At 34.3% G+C, this 11333-nt stretch overlaps 1 long non-coding RNA gene across 1 annotated transcript; it reads left to right on the forward strand.

The window, feature by feature from the left end:
- The first annotated feature begins 627 nt into the window (after positions 1-627).
- LOC117020759 (uncharacterized) lies at positions 628-10763 on the forward strand. The gene is made up of 3 exons (XR_004422732.1): positions 628-914; positions 9621-9669; positions 10631-10763. It is a non-coding gene; the product is annotated as an uncharacterized LOC117020759 (long non-coding RNA).
- The last annotated feature ends 570 nt before the right edge of the window (positions 10764-11333 follow it).

Below are 11333 nucleotides of genomic sequence, written 5' to 3' on the forward strand. Positions count from 1 at the left end.
TTTAGGAAAAGTACAACGCAGAATACAGCTGATAGTAGGTTCCCCAAACTTCTGACACTATCTACGATGCTCACTGGATTCTGACATAAATTGCTAATTAAAACTTTGAATTACACAATTAGGAATTTAATAACTCTTAGTACTTCCACAGCGTTTGTTAGTTAAGGAAAAAACGACCCGGTACCTTCTCACAGTTTCGCTCCCGCTTCCCTCAAGGAGCACCCCGGGGACCGCCAGCTGATATTCCTCTAGGATCCCGCGCTACGCGCAGCAGGACCGAAATGACAGGCCCCGACACTCACAGCCTCCACAAAAACAGCCAGCGGCGGCGACAACCGTGCGCGCCCACATCCCGCGCCAGAACGCGCCTTCGGGTAGGAGGGAGGCAGCACGCGTTCCCGAGAGCCCGCGCGCGTTCCCGAGAGCCCGCAGGGAAAGCTCCGCCACCACCGTGCGCGCCCGCCCGGCCCAAGAATGAATGGAAAGTTCAATCTCGCGCGCTCAGCGCGGGCAGCCAATGACGCACCCGGGAGCGGCGGCGGGCAGGTGTGCGCGTGCCGCCGCCTGACGCAGGGCTTGAGTCGAGCAGCCTGGTGCCGCCGCCGCACCGCGCGGCCCCCCGCCCCCAGCCCGGACCCTCCTCCCCACGCCCGCCACCCGCCGGGCTGCGGCGGCGACAGCAGATTCCGCGTTCGGCACCCGAGCGCCGCTCTCGCTCCCCAGCCCCTCAGCTCCGCGTTCCCTTGCCGGCTCACAATGTGTTGACCCTCCCGGCCCCGCCGCGCTCCCTCAGGAAGTGACAGACTCCAGGCCCCTTCCTCCGCCCCGTCCCCCCGGACTGAACGCCACACGCGTATTCACACCCTCTCCCCCTCTCACACCAGGGCTAGCAACGCGACCATGAAGCCCCGGAGGTAAGCAGCGCGCCCTACGGCCGTGCGAGTGCGAGTGTGGCCGGGTGTGCGCGCCTGTGCGGACGCCGCTCGCGGCCCGGAATCTGGCACGTGAGCAACGTCGAGGGGAGCTCGGTGCCGCGGAGCAGGAAGAAAAGAGGAGGCGCGAGCGCCAGGGAGGGGGAAGGACAGGGAAAGGTGGGGAAGTGACATGTTTCGCCGCAAGTTGCCGTTCGGGAGCCGGAGCTGCGTCCTTCCTTCGCCGGCCCTGATTTATTGCCCCCGTGTTGCCACTGAGATGCGGGCGGTCGATGTACTTCCGGGTTCACACCTTTTTTTTCAACCCGCTCCGCGCCGCCGGGTCGGCGCTAGTTGCGGGCGAGGCGTCGCTAGCGCGGTTGCCCAGTGTCGCCGCCGCGGTCGCTGCTGAGCGGCCGTAGCGGGCTGTGAGCAGTAGGCTGCTCTGGGGGGTTTGAGGGGGCGCAGGCGACGCGGGGCGCTCTGGTGCGGCGCTCTGGTGCGGCGCGGGCTGGGGTCCCCGCGGCGGGTCCGCCCGGCCGGTGCGGGCGCTTCGCACACGCGGGGCCGCGTCGCCAGGGGGCGTCCGCATCTGCCCTTCAAGTATTCCGCAAACCGAGCTGCTTTGTAGCCGGCAGGCGTCGGGGATCCTTTTTGCTTCGGTGTCGGTGATGTAAATTCATGAATTAAAATTAAGGATTTGAGGAGAACGGAGAAAAGAAACGCACTTGGATTTAGGCTGCTTTTGGAAACAAAACCAAAGAAGAAACGGTACATTTTCAGGAGCATTAACTACTGACTGGGAACACTGGATGCGGGTGCATTACGAGGATTTGTATTCCAAAAACTTTTTTTTAAATTGCACTTTGGTAAATATTGAATGTTTTTGAGTAACATCTTACAGTATGTATTTTGTGTCCTCATTGCGGAAATTTCTTAAATGTAAGTAATAGTAAGTCCGCCATTTTGAATTGTTTCGTGTAACCCAGACTGAAATCTTAGGTTCTTGTGTTTCCTTGAGTTCCTTTCTGTTCTTTCTGTGAATTTGTTTTTATCCATAGGTTTTTAAGGTTAACAGCTATTATTGCTGTTCATGGAACTAAATTCTCCATTGAGGATTTTTATACCTACAATTGTCAATGCAAGGGAAAAATAAATTATGCTCGTGTTTATTGTTTTTATTTCTTGGTCACAAATACTATGCAGGTTAAAATTACTCATAACAACTAGTATTGCAATGAATTTAAAATACTTTGCAACATTGTTGGCAAAGAATGACTTAAAGTAATTTTTACGCTGATTTTTAAAAATCCTCATGTCATGTTTGTGTGCAGACTATTACATATTTAGCTCTGTGGTAATGCAAAAAACACTTAAAAATGCATTTGTTGCAAAACTTTAAGTTCAAGAATAAGTTATAAAGCATCACAATTTTATAAAAAAATACGTCAGGAAAACCTTAAAATTTAAAATTGAATTCTTAAAAATTTATGCCAGTTTATGTGATTTTGAAAATATAAATTTGATTGTTATGAAGTTTACGCCATGTTTTTTTCTGCTGTGGATGTGCACAGATTTGATAGAGGAGTCACACTATAAATTAATAACAGAACATGTAATAATCAGCATTCCATTTAGATTAATAATTTCGACCCTTGTCCATTTGGGGAAAATTCTTCCCACATCTTCATCTCTGTAGAAATAGGACAATCCAGTGTGCCTAAATTTCCAGACTTACAAATTAAACTGACACAGGCCTCTTTCTAGTACTTGGTAGGGAGGTGACCATACTACAAAGAATAAAATGCTTTATTTGATTTTTCAATTTTACAAATAGGATAAATTAATCATTGCTTGATAATAAAATGTCATAAGAATTTATGGATCTGAATCAATTTGTAATGTATACTTATTAGAACTGTTTATATATGCTTTTCAATGAATAGATCTGGAACCAAATGATTCAAAGATCAATTCTCGTTAATCCTTGTCAAATTGTAGAGTCTTATTATATGTCTGTGCCAAACTTCTTTCAGAAACAATGAAAAATTTATTTTGCAATTAATCATGATTTAAATAAATCGGGGTTATGGGGGAAAATACAGTCAAGTGTACTTTGTAAGGGAAGCAGATTGAGTTTTAATATGGTAGTGCTCAAAGTTAGTCTTCAGAATGATTTATTTTAAAGCGTGTTGCATATATATTCCAAAAATAAAATACCAGAATTTTAGTAAATGTAGTGGATTTAGGGTTTGTTTTTTTTTCCTGTTTACTCTGAAGAAAGAGAAGATTAAGCATCTTACCTGTCTGATAGTTTGATAATGTTTGGTATCTGATTATGTCACTTTTTTGGGTATTTGTAACACTGCTATCATAATTTACAAACCATAATCAAGGGAAAAACAAGTTATTAAATAAAACGTGCATAAAAGTCTTAAGGTATAGGACTGATGTCTCTGAAATAATTGAAATGTTGCTCATAACTACCAAATTTATAGATTATTAGAAAGCTCAGGTCAGTAAATGATCTATAAAAATTTATCTTAATCCATAGATGAGTTGATTAAAAAAAAGGAAAGTGGAGATTCATAGATGAATCAATTTAGAATAAATTAAAACTGTAGATCATAAAAGGGACATTACAAATTATTTGGTCAGTTAAAGAATTTTCTTATTTGGCAATTTTTAGTAGAATCTTATTTTCTCTTAAAATTCTATAGCCCATAAATACCGAAAGTTTTTAGATTTAAATGCATTAAAACTTGTACCTGATTTTCTTGCCTTTTAAAGGGACAATATTTTCTTTACAAATAAGTACTGTTTTTGATGAACCACAAGGTAAAGAAGAATTTCTAGCTTGTCAAGCAGAACAATGAAAATTCTTTACATTAAAAAGTTAAGATTGATTTATATGAATATATCTAGGAATATATGAAATATAGAATCACATTGTTTTAAGAAACTTGCCCCTAATATACATATGTACTGAGTTGGATTTCTCAGACGCAGTGACTCTCTATGAAGTCGCTGACCATAGTGCTGAACCCAGACAGCCATATTGGTCACTGCTAAATCTGACTGAAAACTACACAGAAATTGTGTAAAGGTTCAAGTAGCATCATCACTGTAGGTAATATATACATATATTTCACATATACTTTTTAATGTATTTTTTACCAACCTGCATTGGAATCAATCAAATTGTGATAGAGATATTTTATCCCTGAAGTATATTAATTTACTGTATAACATTGATTTTTAATAATGTCAGTATAATCAATGAGATCAATGCGAGAGATTTTCTTTTTGAAAGCTGCCACTTGCAGATGAAGACAAGATTTTAAAATCAATTTAAGCAACTAATGAGTTCTCTCAAAAACTACAATTTTAGTTGACAGCAATGTAAGTTTGAGTATTAATTTGATCTTTGCAATTTTTGATTGAATTTTACAGTCTGGCACCATCCAAACCATCAAAACATGTGATTATCAAAATTAATCAAATTAGAATTCACTAATGAAATACTTAAAAACGAGCAATTTTCTAAATAAAAAGATAATAAATTTTGAAATTATAATGATCTTGACTTAGTACTTTGGGGAAATTTTCTATTGTTTGAAGCAGGACACCACCAGGCAGTCACTGCTTGCAATATTGTGTTCTACACTGTGTGAAATGACACTGATATATGAAATCATTGCAGAAATTACCTGAAAAGGAATGCTTTAATATATTTAATATTTCAGTAAAAGCACTATGTTAGGCATAGAACTTTGACATTATTTTCCTAAAAATAGAATGGGTTGATATGCAGGATCATCAAATTAAGGGTCAAAGGTGACCAACCAGGACAAAGGGCATGCAGCTCATTTTCAAGCAATCAGTTTCTAGTTTTTTCATGGATGAACAAAAGCTTAATTATATAGAAAAAAGGACATAGTGTTGTATGACCAGTTGTAATGGTGGAAAAACATGTTTTAAATTTTCTAGATGCTTTCAAATTAGTATTTCTTTTAGACTTATTTGGAAATTCAAGAGCCAAAATGCTACTTTTATTTTTTTCAAACATTTCTTTTAAGTAACATATTTTTCAGACCCTACAAAAACATTTCAACTAAAATACTCTATGTTGTATAGGTTAAAAACAGACTTTACCTTATTTTGTACGTTAAACATTTTAGAAAAAGTGTAAATTCTGTTTTATCTTTTTGCATTAGTCTCTTGGTATAATCTTCTCTGCTAGTTAAAATCCTATTGGTTACATTTAATTTTATGTTTATTACACTAGTAGATCACTGGTAGTGTGACATGAAGATGAGCAGCTTCTAAAACATCTCTTGATCTTTATTATATTAAAATGTTTATTGAAACTATTTCAAATGCACTAAAAGTTCTTACTTAGTTTTTGATCTAAGTTCTTAACTATTAACATTGTATGTTAAAACTTAAAATGTATGTCAAGTAAAATTTACTTGTTAACATTGTAATTAAATAGAGGTGTTCAAGTTTACTTACAATCTTGTTTTTTTAACATATCAAGAAGGTATTTTAAAGTTTTTATCTTAATGTTATGGTGGGTTTTCAAAATACATGTGATTAGCTTTTTTAAACAGGAATTTTGCCATTTTCACTCTTTAATATAAAACCACTATTTTTAAATGTTTTTTTCTTTAATTCAATGTGACCTCAACAATGATTCAGCTATGAGGTTTATTATATAAAACTATTGTTTAATACTGTGGAAAATACAAACTATTTGCATTAGCAAATCCAACTGTGCTGTGGCTGAATTGTGTTATAACTTTCACAATTTAAGTTAAAGGCTTGTGTTTACCACTTAACAGTTATGCCATAGTAAGCACCTTTAAACAATCTTGACAGTATGTCAATTGACTTAACTATTATTCATTGAAGTTTTTTTATTTTGTAGAATAAAGTGTTTTTCACTACATTATTTGAAAATACTAGAGCTGCCCATATCTTATGTGAAATGAATAACATTTCAACTTCAAAATGGTTGAATAAGTTAAATTTATCTCTGATTTAGCAGTATTACAAATATTAGCCACTAATTTAAGGTTAAGTTTTGATATAAATAATGAAAACAAATAATGTATTATAATTTACTTCATAAATATAAAAATTACAATTTTGAAATATTTTTCTTAAGTAAGAAAAATTATTTCATTCTCCCAAGGTAATGTTCAAAATGTTTCACCAAATGTGAAGTTTCCTGTTTTAACACCCCAATACCTGTGATTTTTCAACTGTATAGTCACATGTAAATATTTTTCTTACATTAAAGTACATCGTTATTAAAAACTTGTCTGTACTTATATATAATTGAGGGTACAATATTTTCAGTTATATCTAAAGTTAAAGTAGGATGTTCAGTTAAATTACAAAATAATTCATCTTGATTTTGCATATACAGCATTTGAATTTAGTCTATTGACTCATTTGCAAAAAATATTCCTTTAGAGGACACTAAGAAAACAAACTTCAGTGTTGAACTTCAGCATTTAATATTTTGATATGTTTATATGTTATATTTGTTATAGTAGATATAAATAGGTATTGTGCTTTAAGTTTTAGTCTGGTGTTTATGTAGTATGTTTGCTATATGATTTTAAATAGTCATTTGAAAATATTTCCCCCAACTATTTTTCTAAGAAAGAAGTCACATTGTTGACTACTTTGACTTTCAAAGACTGTATTTACTTCAATGACAGTTGAGTCATACTGTAAATAGATTATATTTGTTGTTATAAGTCATAGTGTAAACTGTAATGTACTTTACACTTACATTATTATAGAAAATACCAATAATAGAAAAAATTTGTTTTCTTGAATATTTTTTAAAATGTTGAGAAATTGTAGTGATGAGAATAATGAAATAATTTTCCTTTTATTATGGTAATTTTTTTTTTTTTTTTTACTATTTTATTAGTTTCAGGTGTACAAAACAGTGTAGTAGTTAGACATTTCACCCCTCACAATATTATGGTAAATATTCTTGATTGCCAAATCATTTTTTGCCAACTTAAAGTAACTTTTGCATTTTATTAACAGTCAAAGGAAAAGCTAACATGATGTAAATTGAGTTGAAATAAAATTCTGAGTAATATAGCAGTATTTTTATTTATTAACTCAGTTCTCTGGGCTTAATGGCTTAATTGGGAATTTTTTAATAAACTAGTACATAATGTATAGTAGTACTCATTTTCCTTTACATTGAGTAGTTACAATAGTGAATTAACAACAATATGTAAAGTACTTGCGAAAAATATTGTTAATATATTTTAATAGGAAGTATGAAATTTAAGAGTGTAATGGTAGTGTTTATGAGTTAGGCAATTTTATAGCAGTAAGTATATTTTAAATAAAATATATGAAATTATATGTACAGAGTTTATATTTACAATAGTCAAATTATTAATTGTGTATCATTCTCTTTAAGAAAAGATGGTTTTAAAAAAAATTTTGTGTACAAATTTATTTCGTAAAAGCCATCCTAGAGATAGTCAACCCAGGTTCAAAAATTCATTAAGTCATTGATTCATTTAAAAAATATATATTGAACACTGAAATATGCCAGGATTACAGTGACGAGCTAAATATAGACAATCTTGTCACCATAAAGCGTAGAGTCAAGTTGGAAGAGAGAATATCTACATGGGCTATTATAGTACAGTATTACATGGTTGAAGCACTGTCAGTATGTAACAATAAAAGAGATCTATGTGGAGATTTAAATGATGAACAGAGATTTTCTATTGAAGGGTCAGAGAAATGTATTCTGGCATATCACAATTTCAATTAAATTTTTGTTTTTTAATATTTACCCAAAATTATAGTATTAAATAAGTAGACCTGTGTATAAAATTGCATATAGCTGTTTTTTTGAGTATTCATGCATTCAAAGAATTACTTTAATTGTTTATTTCAAAAACAAACTATGAACATTTAATATTGTAAATATTTTACGTAACATTTATCTGTCTCCTATCATAGTTGTTCAGTAAACAATGGATTGTAATATTCATGCTTAAGCTTAATTCTCTTTACTATTGTTTTTGTAAATTTTGTATCATTACTTAACATCAGTGAAATATATCAATGTCTGTGAAATAATTTAAAAGGGATGAGAATATTAAACCTATCAATAACAAAAAACTATCATGTAAGTTTGGATATTGAGAAATCTGGACATCTTTGTCATTCAACTTCACTGATACTCTTTAAACCCAGAAAGCTCCTAGTAGTTGGAGCTCTTAAATAACATTATCCCCTTTGGTTTCTTCTATTAAATCTAACATTTATAATAATTTGTCATCTGAATTATTTGAAAATTTTTGTTTTTTAACAAACCCTATCGATTGTTTTTATACTTCTTTAGAATATGTTGGTTTGAACTTTAACTATAGGTAGGTAGAGAAGATTAAGCATGGGCTGTGGGCTATTAGAATAGGAAAAAAAAAGATGAGCTAGGGTTTTCCTGAAATGTATATATTTAAATACACTCCCACATAAACCAAATGTGTAAAATAAAACAATGTAAAGGAAAGCTCTATCTCAGTAAGTTTTAATAATGAATTTTGTTAACATTAGGATGGATCTGTCATTATCTTATGTCTTTAGCTTGTAAACACAGGATAACTGAAGGATTTTATGTACAGAGTTTCACGTTCCTTTTGTTCACATTCTTCCTCTATTCTTTTCAAATCTTAGTGGGATTGTTATCCTTTGTAAGAAGAATCTTGGGTCAACATTCAGTAGAACTCTGCACTTGGAAAAGTCTCCATTTAGTTTTGAGGAGAAAATTAGATTGCAACTTAAAGAATTTACACGTAATGGCTTTTTGTGGGTTCACATAGTAGATATAGCATATAAAACTTAGTTAGGGGAACAAAGAAAACCCTGGGTGGTAGCAGGTGAGTAGATGCATGTTCAGACCAATCTATTTTCCAAATCTTAACTCTAACCTAAGGATAAAAATGAATATTCAGTGGCCTTCAGGAATTTCTCTTCCAGTTGCTATACTTCATTACTGGAGGACCTCCTTATTGCAAGTTTTATTGTGTTATGACACCTGCCAGCGGATATATTAGAAACATCAGTACTTACTCTTTATTAAAAAAATAACATTGCTTTTTAAAGTCTGGGATAATGCATGTGAGATACCTTAAATATATTTAATGATTAAATGTATTAACATTAAAATAATTTTTTCTCAAAGAGTATTTAAATGTAACAGAAAAACCTAATATCAGTGTATAGCACCACAATTAGATTCTCATGATTTTCTTCTAAAATACCTTATTTGAAGAGAATAGTCAAATAAGTTTATCAAGAAACACAATATTGTGGGTTGGGTTGATTTTTAACTGGTAAAGAAAAAAACAGTGGGATTCTTCAATTACAGTGGAATAAATATTTTTGTAAATTTTAACTGTATAATTCATGAAATTGGGGTCATCTTAATGATCTTGTTTAAAATGTTTTTTTTTTTTAAACCAGTATCCTTTAATAGGAATGAAAGGAAAGTTTATGCCAATTGGTTATCTAATTTTGCTAGGTGAGTCTTAAATTTAACTTCACAGAGTCAAAACCTAGGCATTTTATTGCTTTCTAATGAGTCATTAAGCTGAAGAAGAGGCAACTAAATAGGCAATTAAATTAGTACTGACTTGAGCTTTCTGATTTTAGGTTCTTCAGAAGATGATGAGGTCATTCAACCAGGTTTCATCAGCCCCAGGTTAGTCTTTTTTTTTTTTTTTTTTAACTAAATATTTTACGTTTGGTTTTTTGTTTAAAAAGATCGCTAGAGGCATCTGAGAAAACTTGACAACCTTCAGGAATTCACTTTGGCAAGATGGGTACTATATCCTACTGTACTCCAGGTCATTCCATCTATAAACTGATACTCTGACCAGAATGCATGGATGAAATCCTCTAACTCCTTTTCCTCCTGGTTTTAGCAGTATTGGATTTTGTGATTCCCTTTTCCATAACTCAGACAAGATAGGTAATAGATTATTTACATGCCTATGGAACTGAATGAAAAGTATAACTTGTTCATTTTTGAAACGCCCATAGCAAAATAGACATTCTCAAATACATGTTGAATTAATTTAAATATACAGATTTAGTGCTGTTTTCAAATAATTTACCGTAACATAAATAGCACAACATATTAGACATTTTTCAGGGAATTAGGGAATTTTCCTAATCTAGGGAAGCTCCATTTATTTTGATTTTCATGAACTCGTATCATATTTGTTCCTCATACTACAAAAATGAGTCATGTGAACTTTTAACATTTTAAATGACTTTTTTTGTTTTTATCCTTTCATTTATGTAGGTGTACTGTAAAACCTAGATTTTTGATACATAAATATTTTCTTATATTGAAATTAACTTAAAACTTAACACTATTTTTTCAGTAACAATTTTAATAATAATGTAATATACTCCGGTTTATATTCTGACGAATTTAATATCTTAGCTCTACTATTGACTGATACTACTTAGAAAACACACTTAAGAGCTGTGATATGACAGCGTTAATAAGTACAAGTAAGAAGATGTTATTCTGTTATTAAGCTTATCAAATTTAAGACTGTAGATAGCAAGAGGAAAATCGTAGGGATCAAAAGGTTTAATGAGGGAACCACTGGTAGGCATTGCCATTTGACAAACACTTTCCTTTTTTCTAGAGTGAATCCTTTGACATGGAGATGATGCTCTAATAAGTATCATGAAAAAGAAGATTCTGAAAAGTTGCTACAATATTTTAATTTACCAACTAGTTTCTGATTACTATAGATTGTGTTTTTTCTGTGGGGGCAAACTGGAGGCAGTCCAGAGACCTTTTTTCTTTTCTGTTGGGAAATAATGTTAACACCAATGTGTTAAGTGACTGCAATAAAGTTTCATGTCTGTGTTTCCTTGTGATTAAAAAGGGGTTGTCCGGGAAAGGTTTTTTCCACCAAAAGAAAGGTTATTTCCAGAGATTACATTTAAGCTGAAAGACTTGAACATCAACTGGTTCAGGCTCTTCACTTTGCAGATGAGTAAACTGAGGCCTAGAGAAGCTTAGTGATTAGTAAGGTCACAAGGTCAGTAAATGGGGCCAGTCCATTTTCTAGCTGAATGCTTTTTCTCCACAGATTTGCTTCTCCACACAGGCATCTTTAAAGCCTGAAGATTTCTTCTCACTTGCCTCATCTTTTACTCCCCCACTGCTCTTTTCCTTCCTTTTTCCCATCCACCTGTCCCCTTCTCCAAAATAAACCCAAAGTGAAAATACTAAGGTAAATATCTGGGAAACAGTCCATGCTCTTATTTCAGTTGATTAGATATACAGAATCAACTTTAATTCATTGCCTTGGGGGAGGGGAAAGAATTACATGTTTGCAT

Source organism: Rhinolophus ferrumequinum, chromosome 3 (assembly GCF_004115265.2).
Source record: "Rhinolophus ferrumequinum isolate MPI-CBG mRhiFer1 chromosome 3, mRhiFer1_v1.p, whole genome shotgun sequence".
Taxonomy (NCBI): Eukaryota; Metazoa; Chordata; class Mammalia; order Chiroptera; family Rhinolophidae; genus Rhinolophus; species Rhinolophus ferrumequinum.